The sequence below is a fragment of the Oncorhynchus kisutch genome, linkage group LG19 (assembly GCF_002021735.2).
Source record: "Oncorhynchus kisutch isolate 150728-3 linkage group LG19, Okis_V2, whole genome shotgun sequence".
NCBI lineage: Eukaryota > Metazoa > Chordata > Actinopteri > Salmoniformes > Salmonidae > Oncorhynchus > Oncorhynchus kisutch.
Window position 1 is genome coordinate 22965080 of NC_034192.2, and position 18729 is coordinate 22983808.

General features: G+C 40.2%; 2 non-coding genes across 2 annotated transcripts; both read right to left on the reverse strand.

Annotated features, from left to right (window-relative positions):
* Window positions 1-444: 444 nt before the first annotated feature.
* On the reverse strand, window positions 445-516 carry trnap-ugg (transfer RNA proline (anticodon UGG)). Its single transcript has one exon. It is a non-coding gene; the product is annotated as a tRNA-Pro (tRNA).
* Window positions 517-1378: 862 nt separating this feature from the next.
* trnap-ugg (transfer RNA proline (anticodon UGG)) lies at window positions 1379-1450 on the reverse strand. The gene has a single exon. It is a non-coding gene; the product is annotated as a tRNA-Pro (tRNA).
* Between the last annotated feature and the right edge of the window lie 17279 nt (window positions 1451-18729).

The window sequence follows — 18729 nt, forward strand, 5'->3', positions numbered from 1 at the left end:
TGTCACACCTCTGCATCTTTGGTGAAATGTGGCAGAGCGAGAGCAATATTTGTCAAAACATGACACATCCCTAAAATCTGTCTTCACATACAAATGTCTCTAGCTTCTGAACGGTTTGACCTACAACATGGTTTGACCATTCTATGGAAAGGGGAGACTCTCACAAACACAATGCTGTTCTCAGTTTTGCTCTACGACCCCTACAAGTGTCACGGGACTCGTCTGAAGGTAACCTATGTCCCGGTAAAATGATGGATTTTTTAACCAAGGAAGAAATTAATAAATGTTGTGCGATGCTGAAGCCACTAGTGCAGAGCACAATGGATTAGCAGTCCAATGCCTTAATCACTCATCCACCTGGTCCTGCACTGCAGTGGTGGCAGTCGCCCCTCCAAACATTTGCCCAAGCTCCGCCTGTCTCAGATTGTTAACGGCTCTTTAAAAGGGCTCGTCCGGGATTTGAACCCGGGACCTCTCGCACCCAAAGCGAGAATCATACCCCTAGACCAACGAGCCATTTATTTCAACACATTGTTTTGCAGTCACCAGAAATGACGGTGAGGACATGGATTGACGGGTCGATGTTGCCAGGCCACAGTGAATCACGTGAGTGTTGGTGGTATACTTGTGAGCATAGCTATCTTCCAAGCAGTTGACCAGGTTTCAGTTCAAATACTCTGTAATTCATCTGCTGAGTCTTTCAGATTCAATCGTCATTAGCTGTAACAGCAAGAAACAAATTAAGAAAGAGCTAAATGTAGATTTTAACAATGAAAAGGTAGACATCAAAATCAATTGGATCTCATTTCATTTGATCCGATTGACGCATCGGTATGTGAATAAAAAATAAAAAACCATTGGAATCTGTCAGTTTTAAACTAGAAATGTCACGTATTTTGCACTGGATGCTTCTCAATCCTACCATAACTGCTGATGTCACACCTCTGCATCTTTGGTGAAATGTGGCAGAGCGAGAGCAATATTTGTCAAAACATGACACATCCCTAAAATCTGTCTTCACATACAAATGTCTCTAGCTTCTGAACGGTTTGACCTACAACATGGTTTGACCATTCTATGGAAAGGGGAGACTCTCACAAACACAATGCTGTTCTCAGTTTTGCTCTACGACCCCTACAAGTGTCACGGGACTCGTCTGAAGGTAACCTATGTCCCGGTAAAATGATGGATTTTTTAACCAAGGAAGAAATTAATAAATGTTGTGCGATGCTGAAGCCACTAGTGCAGAGCACAATGGATTAGCAGTCCAATGCCTTAATCACTCATCCACCTGGTCCTGCACTCCAGTGGTGGCAGTCGCCCCTCCAAACATTTGCCCAAGCTCCGCCTGTCTCAGATTGTTAACGGCTCTTTAAAAGGGCTCGTCCGGGATTTGAACCCGGGACCTCTCGCACCCAAAGCGAGAATCATACCCCTAGACCAACGAGCCATTTATTTCAACACATTGTTTTGCAGTCACCAGAAATGACGGTGAGGACATGGATTGACGGGTCGATGTTGCCAGGCCACAGTGAATCACGTGAGTGTTGGTGGTATACTTGTGAGCATAGCTATCTTCCAAGCAGTTGACCAGGTTTCAGTTCAAATACTCTGTAATTCATCTGCTGAGTCTTTCAGATTCAATCGTCATTAGCTGTAACAGCAAGAAACAAATTAAGAAAGAGCTAAATGTAGATTTTAACAATGAAAAGTAGACATCAAAATCAATTGGATCTCATTTCATTTGATCCGATTGACGCATCGGTATGTGAATAAAAAATAAAAAACCATTGGAATCTGTCAGTTTTAAACTAGAAATGTCACGTATTTTGCACTGGATGCTTCTCAATCCTACCATAACTGCTGATGTCACACCTCTGCATCTTTGGTGAAATGTGGCAGAGCGAGAGCAATATTTGTCAAAACATGACACATCCCTAAAATCGGTCTTCTCATACAAATGTCTGTAGCTCCGAACGGTTTGACCTACAACATAGGTCAAACCGTTCGGGAAGGGGAGACTCTCACAAACACAATGATGTTCTCAGTTTTGCTCTACGACCCCCACAAGTGTCACGGGACTCGTCTGAAGGTAACCTATGTCCCGGTAAAATGACAGATTTGACAAACTATGGTATAAGGGGACGACAAGCGGATAAGAGGCAATCTGCAATTTCGATTAAGACATTAATGAGCGAGCTAGGACGGACGTAGTCAATATAACTATTTGTTCAGCACTTTTGAAATGTACAGCAACAGAATTCATAACGTGGGACGTTCTTACAGCGTTCTCCCTGTACACCAACTCAGAACTGTAGGATGAATAAAGGGGGCATATAAGCAAACAATGAAAGCTCTTACAATATTCAATGATTACATTTCTCTAAAACAGGTTATAGGCTACATGTGCACCACCAAGTCTGAACAGTAGGTGAAATAAAAAGAGGGGTAAATAGACCAAATTCTTAGGGTGAGGCACATGGGCTACTAACATCTTACTACACAACATACACTAGTATTACTTTCTTAGCTACAGTAAACATATCTCCCTGGCATATTACATAATTTATACAGCACCATAGAAGACATTTTTGGACTCACCTTGTTGTGCTGTGCTGTGCTGTGCTCACTTGAACAGGAAGGTGGCATGGTGGTCCTTCGTGGGTAAATTTTCATCAAAGTCTGTCATTCTCTGGATTTATGGTACTTTCAAAACAACTGGGAACTCTGAAAAAAACAAGGTTAAATCATGACGACGTCATTGAGCTTCAGGTCGTGCTCCTAGAAAGATGCCGGATTTACAATTCCGAGTTGGAAGACTGTTCAAAACCTAATTTTCCAGTCAGAGTTTGTTTATTCCCAGTTGTCATGAACTCACTGAAGTCAAGTTTTCGCAGTGCGGTTCAGTGCGCCACAAATCATGCTTCATTGACAGCATGGCCAATGTTGAATGTTTATCATTTTAAACTTGGAAAAGAGACCCTTAATCCCAGATTTGGGACCACACAGCCACTTCAATGAATAGCAGGCTAGTGGTTGTTTTGCAATGTGTGTAGTTAGCCACTGTCACTGATTCCTTCCAAACCACTCATTGTGTCTCCTGACCCCTCCTGTCTCAGCCTCCAGTATTTATGCTGCAGTAGTTTCTGTGTCGGGGGGCTGGGGTCAGTTTGTTATATCTGGAGTACTTCTCCTGTCCTATTCGGTGTCCTGTGTGAATCTAAGTGTGCGTTCTCTAATTCTCTCCTTCTCTCTTTCTTTCTCTCTCTCGGAGGACCTGAGCCCTAGGACCATGCCCCAGGACTACCTGACATGATGACTCCTTGCTGTCCCCAGTCCACCTGGCCATGCTGCTGTTCCAGTTTCAACTGACCTGAGCCCTAGGACCATGCCCCAGGACTACCTGACATGATGACTCCTTGCTGTCCCCAGTCCACCTGGCCATGCTGCTGCTCCAGTTTCAACTTCCACCTGACTGTGCTGCTGCTCCAGTTTCAACTGTTCTGCCTTATTATTATTCGACCATGCTGGTCATTTATGAACATTTGAACATCTTGGCCATGTTCTGTTATAATCTCCACCCGGCACAGCCAGAAGAGGACTGGCCACCCCACATAGCCTGGTTCCTCTCTAGGTTTCTTCCTAGGTATTGGCCTTTCTAGGGAGTTTTTCCTAGCCACCGTGCTTCTACACCTGCATTGCTTGCTGTTTGGGGTTTTAGGCTGGGTTTCTGTACAGCACTTTGAGATATCAGCTGATGTACGAAGGGCTATATAAATCAATTTGATTTGATTTGATTTGATTTGTAGAATTTGCCATTTCCAACTTGTTGCGTAATGTTTATGTCCAATGGTCGCTGAGCACCGATATGTTTTATCTATTACTTCTCTTCATATGATTTGCCAGTAGATTGTTGCCTTGATTTATGATGATGACTGTCTAGCTTGCTAGCTAAGATTTTATGATGTTGATATGATCAGTCCAATCAAAGCTACTGCACATATAACGTGATTTGACGTAATTTTGTCTGTGGCCAATGACCTTGAGCCTTCTTGGATGGGCACCTCTAATGTATCTCTATGGCAGCACCCAAAGGGCTCAAATTCTCGAGGTCTCCCCTTAGACTTGGAGGTGATGTAGTTTCCCCATGAGTGACAGAACACTGAGCCAATCACGGCACAACGCTCTGTATTTTCTGCTGGCTTGCCCCACCACCACAGAAAGCACTTAGCTGGCTGAAACATCTGCATTTTGGAGCTGCCTTACTCAAGAAAACAAAAAGGAGACAATGTTTGTATCTGGCTTGATTAGCTTAATGATATATATATATATATTACATTGTTTGCCAACTGATATGACACATATTAATGCCAAAAAAACATGCAAAACAGGCAAGCCACCCCAAAAAAACATAAATTTTTTGGCAAAAAATGTGGGGCTCATACCTGCCCTGAATGACGGGTTGCCACTGTTTGGTACCCTTCATCCTTTTACAAGCAGGCATGTGAACAAAATCAATTTGACTCCTTACTTACATCGTGATTAATGTGTAAAAAAATACAAATAGAATGAAACTGAATTAGAATTATTACCTTTAATAACAATAATTGAATCAAACTACACTATATAGTCAGGTCAAAGGTCATTCAACCCCTTTAAATTACTGTTTCTTTCCCTTTCCCCTGACCTCAGACTAATTATTTAAACACATTTCAAACAATTCATACATTTTGGAAAGCATGTTTACATATTTTTTTTCAGTACATTTCTTTTCAAAATAATTCACGTGATCATTTAAAACTCAGAAAATAAACACTTCTGAAAATAAAACAATCGCAGAGCCCCATTTTCAACATTTTGCATTGATTTAGTCTAAATATAAACCCTGTTGTTTAACACATCTATTAGATCCTTCAACAAGTTGGTGCTGTCTTGTCATTGATTTAGTCTAAATATAAACCCTGTTGTTTAACACATCTATTAGAACCTTCAACAAGTTGGTTCTGTCTTATCATTGATTTAGTCTAAATATAAACCCTGTTGTCTTATCATTGATTTAGCCTAAATATAAACCCTGTTGTTTAACACATCTATTAGAACCTTCAACAAGTTGTGTTGTCTTCTCAGCTTAATATTCAATAATAAAACACTACTTGGACCTACTTTGATTTTAAACACAGTTCCACATAATGGAAACAGATTATCGTTATAGATGACATTACATCCCATTCAGCTGTTTATACCTCTGCTCCAGTTATTGTGGTTAGTGTGGTTAGTACGGTTAGTGCGGTTAGTGCGGTAGTACGGTTAGTGCGGTCAGTGAGGTCAGTATGGGGTCAGTGAGGTCAGTACGGTTTGTGCGGTTAGTGCGGTTAGAGCGGTTAGTGCGGTTAGTGCTGTTAGGGCGGTTCGTTTGGTTAGTGCGGCTAGTGGGGCTAGTGCGGTTAGTGCAGTTAGGGCGGTTAGATTGGTTAGATTGGTTAGTGCAGTTAGTGCGGTTAGTGCAGTTGGGGGTGGTTAATACGGTTAGTTTGGTTAGTATGGTTAGTGCGGTTAGTGCGGTTAGAGTGGTTAGTGCGGTTAGTTTGGTTAGTGCGGTTAGTGCGGTTAGTATGGTTAGTGCTGTTAGTGTGGTTAGTACGGTTAGTGCGGTTAGTTTGGTTAGTATGGTTAGTGCGGTTAATGTGGTTAGTGCGCTAGGTGCTGTTAGGGCGGTTAGTTTGGTTAGTGCGGCTAGTGCGGCTAGTGCGGTTAGTACGGTTAGTGCGGTTAGTGGGGTTAGTGTGGTTAGTGCGGTTAGAGAGGTTAGTACAGTTAGTACGGTTTGTGCGGTCTGTGCGTTTAGTGCGGTTAGTGCGGTTAGTGCGGTTAGTGGGGTTAGTGTGGTTAGTGCGGTTAGAGCGGTTAGTACGGTTAGTGCGGTTAGTGTGGTTAGTACGGTTAGTGTGGTTAGCGTGGTTAGTGGGGTTAGTGCGGTTAGTGTGGTTAGTATGGTTAGTGTCAGTATTCAAACACAGCTATAGTTTTATATTTTTATTACTTCATCAAATCCATTATACAGACTCACCGTTATAGTACTGAATAGCACATACAATTTATCATGTTTTCATCTCTTCACAGAATCTACATATAACATTATAAATCTCAGCTAATCATATCAGTCCATATGGAGCAACTGTTTAGCATCTGAGTTTATGGTTGTTTGTGGGGGAAAGTGGTTGAGTGTGTGTGTGTGTGTCCCACAACAGTTGCTAGGGAGTAAAGATGTTAGGGACATATATAGGATGACTCATAATAATTGTTTGCTAAAATAATAATTGCTTGCCTAAATGTAATTTTTGTAATGGAAATACTGGTAAGAAGTAACAATCCTTTGCATGAACTACCTACATTATTACAAATATGAATTGTTAATTATGGAAATGAAGAAATGCAGGATTCTTTAAATATATAATTTTTGATAGCGATATATAATACAAATGGAGGTGAGGTGATGGAAATGCTTTGGCGGCTCATCTGCTTCTGTTCTGTAGGTGGCACTGTGTGCTCTTCTCCAAGGATGGGTCCCGGTCTCTCGGGGGACCCATTAAGACTCGTTTTACAACCACTCCATACCTTTCTTGTTAACAACCCATAGTTTTGGCAAGTCGGTTAGGACATGTACTTTGTGCAAGACACAAGTCATTTTTCCAACAATTGTTTACAGACAGATTATTTCACTTATAATTGGACTCTCAATCACTATGGTACTTTTTAATGGTGAGTTTACCAACATATATAATGATGAATAGATTTGAAACTTGTGTCTCATTATGGTAAATGGTTCAATAAGAATGATCAGTTATAATTGTAATGGCTTAGCAGATAATAAGAAAATAACCATATTTACTTGGCTCAAAGAGAACAAATATAATATCTATTGTTTATTGGAAACTCATTCAACAATTTTAGATGAAGTTGTGTGGGAAATGGATTGGGGGGAAGGTGAAGGGTGAAATATACTTCTCCCATGGGCAAAGACACTCAAAAGGGGTGATGATATCAATTAACAGTAATTTTGATCCAAATGTGCAAATCATCCAAACAGATCCTCAAGGTGTTAAAGGAAATCATGAATGTCATGGATATATTGGAACTAGTGTATATATGGAGGCTTAAGTGTCCTGACCTAGTGATATATACACGGAGGATGTAATATCCTGACCTAGTGAGATATACACAGAGGAAGTTTAATATCCTGACCTAGTGAGATATACTGTCACGCCCTGACCTTAGTTATCTTTGTTTTCTTTATTATTTTGGTTAGGTCAGGGTGTGACGAGGGTGGTTTGTTAGTTTTTGTATTGTCTAGGAGTTTTTGTAAGTCTAGGTGTTTATATGTCTATGGTTGCCTGAATTGGTTCTCAATCAGAGGGAGCTGTTTATCATTGTCTCTGATTGTGGACCATATTTAGGTAGCCATAGTCCTTGGGTATTTTGTGGGTTCTTATTCTATGGTTAGTTGCCTGTCGGCACTAGCCATATTAGCTTCACGGTTCGTTTTGTTGTTTTGTTCAGTGTTCTTTCTTTAATGAAGAAGTATGTACGCTTACCACGCAGCGCCTTGGTCTCCTCCATTTGACGACCGTGACATATACATGGTGAAGGTTTAATATCCTGACCTAGTGAGATACACATGGATGAGGTTTAATATCCTGACCTAGTGAGATTGTTACGGATACAGGTATCCTGTGTGTGTGTGTGTGTGTATGTATCCTGTGTTCTTTTCTCTCCTTCTTCCCTCACAGGTGAAAATCTGTCACCAATCAATCATCAATCAGAAGACACACCTCCTCCTTTTTCCTACCCAATCACAGTTCCTTTCCCTTGGTTTAAAAACCCTGTCAGTTGTTTGCTCTAGAGCTCAGTCTCTCTGTAAATACCATATGTCTGTAGAGCGCTCTTTTTCACCCTCTCCTACTATGTCTCTATCTCCCTTTATGTATTGAGCTCCTCCATATCACTTTGTCCTAACCTGTGAGTATTGTTTTTGGTTATGGTGTTTGTTTGTTTGCTGGTGGGAAAAGGGGGAACCAAGACAAGTCTCCCATGGTCATACACTACCCGTAGGTAAACTTAGTTAAAAACACTAGTTAGAACTGGGCGGACCACCCACTGTATTTTTGGTTAGTTAGTTAGCTGTTGTTGAAATAGGCTAGTCTAGCTTAGGGGTGTTTAGGATGCTTATTGTTTCTTTCCTTGGGTCCAGCTCAGCCCCTTTTCCTGCTCCCCCCCTTTACCGTGTGTTTTCTAATAAATCATGTGTTTGACGGTAATTTAGTTGTCTGTGGTTATTTCGTTCTCACTTTTTCACTATTATAATTTGCATGAGTTATGTTACGGGTCTCGTTACCATCTCCCCTAGACTGTCGGGCCAAAAGGGATTCGTAACAGAGATATACATGGAGGAGGTTTAATACCCTGACCTAGTGAGATATACATGGAGGAGGTTTAATTCCCTGACCTAGTGAGATATACATGGAGGAGCTTTAATACACTGACCTAGTGCGATATACATGGAGGTTTAATACCCTGACCTAGTTTTTTAAATTTATTTTACCTTCATTTAAATAGGCAAATCAGTTAATAAGAACAAATTCTTATTTTCAATGACAGCCTAGGAACAGTGGGTTAACTGCCTATTCAGGGGCAGAACAACAGATTTGTACCTTATCAGCTCGGGGGTTTGAACTTGCAACCTTTTGGGGGTTTGAACTTGCAACCTCCAATGCTCTAACCACAAGGCTACCCTGACCTAGTGAGATCTACATGGAGGAGGTTAATATCCTGACCTAGTGAGATATACATGGAGGTTTAATATTCTTACCTAGTGAGATATACATGGCGGAGGTTTAATATCCTGACCTAGTGAGATATATTCTTACTTAAAACCTCTTAAAGATCAGGTGAATTTTTTCAACATTTTGTTAAAAATCGCGCAAAATTTCAACGTCCTGCTACTCATGCCAGGAATATAGTATATGCATATGATTAGTATGTGTGGATAGAAAACACTGAAGTTTCTAAAACGGGTTAAATCATGTCTGTGACTATAACAGAACGTGTTTTGCAGGCAAAACCCCAAGAAAAACCTGTTCACAAAAAAAAGTATCCCTCCGCCAGTCTCTGTTTTGTCTATGGCAAGGGAAAATAGATAGCGTCCAGTTTACAATGCCTACAGCTTCCACACGATGTCGCCAGTCTTGGCAATTGGGTTGAAGTTAATCCTTGGTGAAATGAGAAATAGGCACTTCCTGTCAACGAGTACACAGGAGGAAGTTTTGAAAGAGAGAATATCGACCAAGATTTCAAGACCTGCTGCTATTGAATACAGATCGCCCCGTGATCAATTTGATCGATTATTAACGTTTACTAATACCTAAAGTTGGTTTACAAAAGTAGTTTGAAGTGTTTTGTCAAAGTTTATAGGCAATATTTTTTATTTAAAAAATGACGTTGCGTTTTGGAAAGCAGTTTTTTCCTGGATCAGACGGGCTTCATAAATGGACATTTTGGGTATACATGGACGGATTTAATCGAAGAAAAGACCCAATTGTGATGTTTATGGGACATATAGGAGTGCCAACAAAGAAGCTCGTCAAAGGTAATGAATGTTTTATATTTTATTTCTGCGTTTTGTGTAGCGCCGGCTACGCTAATTATTTTGTTTACGTCCCCTTCAGGTATTTCGGGGGGTTGCATGCTATCAGATAATAGCTTCTCATCCTTTCACCGAAAAGCATTTTTTAAATCTGACATGTTGGCTCGATTCACAACGAGTGTAGCTTTAATTGAGTACCCTGCATGTGTGATTTAATGAAAGTTTAAGTTTTAACGAGTACTATATGATTTTGGCGCTACGCATTTCCCTGGGCTAGAGGCTAGATGAGACGTTAACGTCTCGCTTAGCCTCAAGAGGCTCTAGTGAGATATACATGGCGGAGGTTTAACATCCTGACCTAGTGAGATATACATGGAGGTTTAATATTCTTACCTAGTGAGATATACATGGCGGAGGTTTAATATCCTGACCTAGTGAGATATACATGGAGGAGGTTTAATAGTCTTAAGTTTTTCTTCATGTGAAGGAGATGAGGACCAAAATGCAGCGTGGTTATTTCAATTCATGTTTAATAAAAAGATAAACACGAACAATACAAACAAACATAAAAACCTAAACAGCCTTATCTGGTGCAAACAAACACTGAGACAGGAACAATCACCCACGAAACCCTCAAAGAATATGGCTGCCTAAATATGGTTCCCAATCAGAGACAACGATAAACACCTGCCTCTGATTGAGAACCACTTCAGGCAACCATAGACTTTTCTAGACAACCCCACTATACCACAATCTCAATACCTACAAAAACCCCAAGACAAAACACACCACATAATTAACCCATGTCACACCCTGGCCTGACCAAAATAATAAAGAAAACACAAAATACTAAGACCAGGGCGTGACAATTCTTACCTGGTGAGATATACATGGAGGTTGCGACTCTAGGGGCAGTTTTTTAATTTTTTGAAAAAAAACGTTCCCGTTTTAAATGGGATATTTTGTCAGGACAAGATGCTAGAATATGCATATAATTGACAGCTTAGGATAGAAAACACTCTAACGTTTCCAAAACTGTAAAGATATTGTCTGTGAGTATAACAGAACTGATGTTGCAGGCGAAAGCCTGAGAAAAATCCAATCCGGAAGTGCCCCATGTTTTGAAAGTGCTGCATTCCAATGAGTCCCTATTGAGCTGTGAATGCCGTATCAACCAGCTTACGCTTTCTACGTATTCCCCAAGGTGTCTACAGCATTGTGACGTAGTTTTACGCATTTCTGTTGAAGAATAGCCGTAGGCGGCTACATTGCGTAAGTGGTCACCTGATGGCTCCCAGGGTGACTCTCGCGTAAAATACAGAGGTAGACATTACTCCAATCAGTCCTACTGAAAAACTAATTGTCCCGACGGATATATTATCGAATAGATATTTGAAAAACACCTTGAGGATTGATTATAAACAACGTTTGCCATGTTTCTGTCGATATTATGGAGCTAATTTGGAATATTTTTCGGTGTTGTCGTGACCGCAATTTCCGGGCGATTTCTCAGCCAAACGTGAAGAACAAACGGAGCTATTTCGCCTACAAAATTAATATTTGGGGAAAAAATTTACTTTGGCTATCTACCTGGGAGTCTCGTGAGTGAAAACATCCGAAGTTCATCAAAGGTAAACGATTAAATTTGATTGCTTTTCTGATTTTCGTGACAAGGTTGCCTGCTGCTAGCAGGGCATAATGCTATGCTAGGCTATCGATAAACTTACACAAATGGTTGTCTAGCTTTAGCTGTAAAGCATATTTAGAAAATCTGAGATGACAGGGTGATTAACAAAAGGCTAAGCTGTGTCTCAATATATTTCATTTGTGATTTTCATGAATAGGTATATTTTCTAGGGATATGTATGTCCGTTGCGTTATGCTAATTAGTGTCAGACGATGATTACGCTCCCGGACCCGGGATGGGGAGTCACAAGAAGTTTTAATATTCTTACCTAGTGAGATATACATGGCGTAGGTTGAATATCCTGACCTAGTGAGATATACATGGAGGAGGTTTAATATTCTTACCTAGTGAGATATACATGGAGGTTTAATATTCTTACCTAGTGAGATATACATGGAGGTTTAATATCCTGACCTAGTGAGATATATATGGAGGTTTAATATTCTTACCTAGTGAGATATACATGGAGGTTTAACATTCTTACCTAGTGAGATTTACATGGCGGAGGTTTAATCAAGCTAGTCATCTTGACTTATTTCTTATGTCATTCTCATTGGCACCAACAGTTTACAAAGTGTTGATAGGGGATAGAATGCGGTCGGACCATCTGATAATTGGCATAAAGATTTCTCTTACTGAATTTCCACGTGGGCGAAGATATTGGAAATTTAATCAAAGCCTATTGGATGTTTTTTTAAATAGGAAATAGGATAACATAATTTTTCCGACATAACATATTGTAGGTCCACTTATTGTATGGGACACTTTTCTTTTAAAGAGGCCAAGCAACTCAGTATTCATCTCTAAAACAAAGCAATTTAGTTCAAAAGAGTCCATATTAACAAAGGAAAAGGTCTAACAGAACAGATAAATTAAAACTGTACCATAGAGGCTCAGAATAAGTTAGTGGGAAAAAAAATGGATGAACTTATTCGAAGATCAAGTGTAATATATTATAATAATAAAGCAAACTGGATGGAATATGGGGGAAAATGCACCAAATTATTATTTTTTTATCTACAACATAGAAATTATACCAAAAATAATTTACTGAAACTGTTTACAAATGACGGAGTCACCCACGATTCACCAAATTATATTTTAAAAGATGAAGTAAAGTACTTTAAGAATATGTTTTTGTTTCAGTCTCTTCCATCTCCTCTAACCAAAGCTAAGTGTTGATTTTTTCTCTATTATTAATGTAAAATTAACAGCCGTACAGAAAGACTCATGTGAAGGTGAAACTTCTTGATACAATTAAAGCCTTTAAGTCTGGGAAAACTCCTGGGCTGGATGGCATAGCAGTTGAGGTATACCAAACATTTTCTTCTTATATATATATATATATATATATATATATATATATATATATATATATATATATATATATATACACTCAGAGGACCATTATTAGCATGTTATAACCACTCCTATGTAAATGGTAGTTTATCAGACACTCAACTAGAAGGTCTGATTTCATTATTACTGAAACAGGATACAAGTGGGGAATATAAAGAGCCAGTCCATTTAAACAATTGGAGGCCCCTTACACTTCAGTGTTGTGATGCAAAAATTCTAGCAAAATGCATAGCGCACAGAATTAAAAAGGTATTGTCGGCATTATTCATTCTTATCAGACAGGTTTTTTACATTGGCAATAATATAAGTACTGGAAACAATAAAAACAATAGAACACTATGAAACATCTGGGAAAGAAGGCCTGGTTTTCATAGCTGTCTTTGAAAAAAAGGCTTTTGATAATGTACGACTGGAGTTTATATATAAATGCCTGGAACATTTAAAATCTGGAGAATCTGTTACAATATGGTTTTTAAAAATCACCCTGATTAACTCTTTAGTCATATCCCAGTTTACCCTGATTAACTCTTTAGTCATATCCCAGATTACCTATTTGCTTAGGGTCTTAGCTACACCTAGTGATCAGTTTTTTGAAAATGATATGAGAAAATTCTATTTTATTTGAAATGGCAAGCCAGACAAAATTAAACGGGTCTATTTATATAATGAAAATGAATTCGGAGGGCAGAAATTATTCAATATTAAAGCATTAGACCTCTCACTAAAGGCTTCAGTCATACAAAAGTTATAATTAAATCCAACTTGTTTTCTAGCAGATTAGTAAGAATGTCTCACCCCATTCTCCCCACCCCTCAGATTACAACCTCTCACTTTAAATGTCTCACCTTTCAAATTAAATTATCTCCCAAATATCGCTATTTTTAAAACAAGCCATAGAACTTAAAATCTTTCAATTTAAATTGCTCTACATAATTCTTGCAACCAATAGAATGTTATTTACATGGGGGATACAACCTTCTCAGCTCTGTGAAGAGGCAGAAGCATTCGATAATTTGTTTTGTTACTGTCCATATGTAGTTTGTTTTTGGTCACAGGCCCAGGAATGGCTTAAGAATTTAAATATTTTCCTGGAGCTAACCCTGCAGATAGTAATACTGGGTGATCAGAAAAGTCATAGTCAATCGATCAATAATATAATAATACTTTCAGAAAAAAATGTATTTTCAATTTACAATCCATAGAAACTATGACAATCCATAGAAACTATGGCAAATAGAAATTCAATATGGACATTGTTAAGAGATAGATGGGAGGGTGTCACGGCCGTCGTAAAGAGGAGACCAAGGTGCAGCATGGTAAGCGTACATTCTTCTTTATTTAAAAGAACGAACACTGAACAAAACTAACAAAATGAACCGTGAAGCTAATATGGATAGTGCAGACAGGCAACTAAACATAGATCAAGAACCCACAAAACCAAAAGGGAAAATGGCAACCTAAATATGATCCCCAATCAGAGACCACGATAAACAGCTGCATCTGATTGGGAACCAATTCAGGCCACCATAGACATACATATGCCTAGACATACCAACACCCTAGACATACAAAAAACCCTAGACAATACAAAACAAGCATACCCACCCTAGTCACGCCCTGACCTGACCAAAATCATAAAGAAAGCAGAAATAACGAAGGTCAGGGCGTGACAGAGGGGTTGAATGGAGCTGAAGGTTGGGACTAATAACAACTAATAACAACAAGATACCTAATGTAAAACATACTGTGTCCTTATAATAACAACTAATAACAAGATAACTAATGTAAAACATACTGTGTCTGTAAAACGCATATAGGTTCATATTAATAACTTTTTAAAAGAGCACAGTTTGAAAGATATGGCAAATAGAAAATCAATCAATCAAATGTATTTATATAGCCCTTCTTACATTAGCTGATGTCACAAAGTGCTGTACAGAAACCCAGCCTAAAACCCCAAACAGCAAGCAATGCAGGTGTAGAAGCACGGTGGCTAGAGAAAAACTCCCTAGAAAGGCCAGAACCTAGTAAGAAACCTAGAGAGGAACCAGGCTATAAGTGGGTTTTGGTTTATTAGGAAATGTAGTGTTTGACCTCCTGACACAGGGACCACCTGGCCACCTGACACAGGGACCACCTGACACAGTGACCACCTGACACTGGGACCACCTGACACAGGGACCACCTGACAGTCTATCACAGTGCCATCCGTTTTGTCAACAATGTCCCATATATCACCCACCACTGCGACCTGTATGCTGAAATAGGCTGGCCCTCGCTACATATTCCTCGCCAGACCCACTGGCTCCAGGTCATCTATAAGTCTTTGCTAGGTTAAGCTCTGCCTGATCTCAGCTCACTGGTCACCATAACAACACCCACCAGTAGCACGCGCTCCAGCAGGTATATCTCACTGGTCATCCCCAAAGCCAACACCTCCTTTGGCTGCCTTTCCTTCCAGTTCTCTGCTGCCAATGAGTGGAACGAATTGCATAAATCGCTGAAGTTGGAGACTTATATTCCCCTCACTAACTTTAAGCATCAGCTATCCGAGCAGCTAACCGACCGCTGCAGCTGAACATAGTCCATCTGTAAATAGCCCACCCAATCTACCTACCTCATCCCCATATTGTTTTTTTTTATTGCTCTTTTGCACACCAGTATTTCTACTTGCAATCATCATCTGCACATCTATCACTCCAGTGTAAATTTGCTAAATTGTAATTACTTTGCTACTATTGGCCTATTTATTGCTTTACCTCCTCACTCCATTTGCACATACTGTATATAGATGTGTCTATTGTGTTATTGACTGTATGTTTGTTTATCCCATGTGTAACTCGATTGTTTTTGTCGCACTGCTTTGCTTTATCTTGGCCAGATCGCGGCTGTAAATGAGAACTTGTTCTCAACTTGCCTACCTGGTTAAATAAAGGTGAAATAAATAAAAAATTAAACACAGGGACCCAGCTAACCAGGTAGGTTTGTCCTGTGTGTCTGTGTCCAGTGTGTTTGTCCAGTGTGTGTGTGTGTGTCTCCAATGTGTGTGTGTGTCCAGTATGTGTCCTGTGTGCCTGTGTCCAGTGTGTGTGTTCTGTTAGTCTGTGTGTGTCCAGTGTGTGTGTCCAGTGTCTGTCTCTGTGTGTGTATCCCTTGTGTGTGTGTCCAGTGTGTGTGTGTCCTGTGTGTGTGTGTGTGTGTGTGTGTGTGTGTGTGTGTGTGTGTGTGTGTGTGTTCAGTGTGTGTGTGTGTGTGTGTGTGTGTGTGTGTGTGTTCAGTGTGTGTGTGTGTGTGTGTGTGTGTGTGTTCAGTGTGTGTGTGTGTGTGTGTGTGTGCGTGCATGTGTGTCCTGCGTGTGCGTGCATGTGTGTCCTGCGCGTGTGTGTGTGTGTGTGTGTGTCCTGCGTGTGACCAGTGTGTGTGTGTCCTGTGTGTGTGTTCTGTGTGTGTGTTTGTCCGCTGTGTGTGTGTTTGTCCACTGTGTGTGTGTACTGCATGTGTCCTGTGTCTGTGTGTTTCCTATGTGTGTGTGTGTGTGTGTGTGTGTGTGTGTGTGTGTGTGTGTGTGTGTGTGTGTGTGTGTGTGTGTGTGTGTGTGTGTGTGTGTGTGTGTGTGTGTCTGTGTGTGGTAACCATGGTTATTATTTACAGTGACACTGAGGCTTCTTTACCCCAAACCCAAAACCCTGGATAGAGGGGCTCAGTGAATGTGGAGGTGAACGTGTACAGGTGCGTCAGTGTGTCAGAGGAGGCTCTATAGAAGGATAGAGTGCCGGCTGGCCAGTCCAGATAGACTCCTACTCTGTGGGACCTGGATGAGGGGACGTCTATGGGAGTTAACATATTAATGTGACAGGCTCTGTAACCGTAGTCTGAACAGAACAGACTCCAGGACATGTCATTAAATCCAAGACAACAGTTATCATCCCTTATTCTCCTGTTGATTCCTTTATATGTCAATCCTATAACAACCCCTTCTCCACTCCACTCTGCCTCCCAGTAACAGCGTCCAGTCAGACCCTCTCTACACAGCACCTGTCCCCAGGCCTCAAATCTCTCTGGGTGATCAGGATACGGCTGCTTCTCTGTCCTACATGTCACCTTTCTGTTCTCCTCAGACAGAGAGAGGAGTCTGTGTACTGTGTTTGGGTCCAGTGTGAGATCACAGACATCTGATGGATGAAACCAGACACAATATTAGAAATCATCATCATTCACATCAGAATGTTAACTCACTTTTCACTAATTCATTTAATGTAGATGTTTCAAGGTATCAAAAGGAGAAGTTAAGGTAACTTGAGACTTGTTGAATGATCATGTTATACTGTATGGTAATATTTAACACACTTAATCCCATTAATCACACACACACACACACACACACACACACACACACACACACACACACACACACACACACACACACACACACACACACACACACACACACACACACACACACACACACACACAAAGCAACTCTTTGTAAACTTTGGTGACCCTGATTTATGCTTCTGTAGAACTACAGCTGATATTTAATATGACCAAGTAAGTAATGATGGTGGTCTTTGACTTTGACTTAACTTGAATTAAGACTTATTCTTAGCCATATTCTTCATAGCAGTCAACACTCACATTTTCTAAGCCCAGGTTTCATAGTGTTCACTCCACCATGTTCCACACTGTAGCGGTAAGCAGAAAAACAGACAGTAATTGAAGGATACACATGAACTCTCTCTCTCACACACACACACACACACACACTCACACTCACACTCACACTCACACTCACACTCACACTCACACTCACTCACTCACTCTCTCTCTCTCCATACTTGAGCTTCTGCAGTGTGGATCCTCCAGTCCAGCAGAGAGCAGTCTGACTCCTGAGTCATTGTAGCTCAGGTCCAGCTCTCTCAGGTGTGAGGGGTTTGACCTCAGAGCTGAGGCCAGCGAAGCAAAGCCTTCCTCTGTCACTTGACAGTGTGACAGCCTGCAAAGAGTAAAATCATCACACTGTTATTCTTTGGTGGTGAAAATAGTGGCAGTATATCTTTTCAACGTATTAAGATACATCAGTGTTCTGAAACCTACCTTATCTATTCATCAATTAATGTTGCATAATTATAAATGACAAATTATCAAAGTATTGCTTGTTGAGAGAAATGTATAGTACAAATATTTGAGTATACTGACCAGACCAGTTTAAAATTCTTCATCAGTCAAAAGACAGACAGTGAGGTATCAGATTTAGATTGTATACAATCCACACCATATCTATTTTGACATTGAAGCAAATATTTTAAATGTGGCTTTATTCACCAACATTTTGTATTTGAGATCAAATGTTTTATACGAGGTGACATTATTTGAGGATATTGTGTGTGTGTGTGTGTGTCCAGTGTCTGTGTCCAGTGTGTTTGTGTGTGCAGTGTGTGTGTTTCCAGTGTGTGTGTGTGTATGTGTGTGTTTTATGGCTGGGTGGTATACCATACCTTATGATATACCGGTATTGATGCAGACACCGGTTTGGGTTTTTACTTTACCTTCTATACCAGTATTTGAATGTTTGGTTTGTTAAATGTGACATGCCATGTGTAATATCAATATTTCTAATTTACTACTCTTCCTGAGTCATCTTTCTCCGTGCCACTTTCCACAGTGACCTAGCCACGCCCCCTGTCATTCAAGGAGCACATTAGATGCTCATCAACCACGAGACACTTGCGTTCACTCTGCCTGGTCAATGCAGCACATGCAACAATGTTGATGACAACGATGCTGTTTTCACTTTGCTTCTTAATATAAATCCACTAGCGTTCTATAATGACACTATTAGTTTGTGTTTCTTACATCAGCAAAACAACTAGTTTGTCTTTTCTTAGCAAGTTGCCCTAAATGTTGTGAGAAGCTAATTGGTCACCACTAATGCTAATATCTAGCAAGCTAGCTAATAAATGTACTGAGTAAGAGCAAACATAGCTAGCTAATACAGCCTGATAATACCAGTGATGGTGTAGACCTAAATCAGCATGTTGTTTGT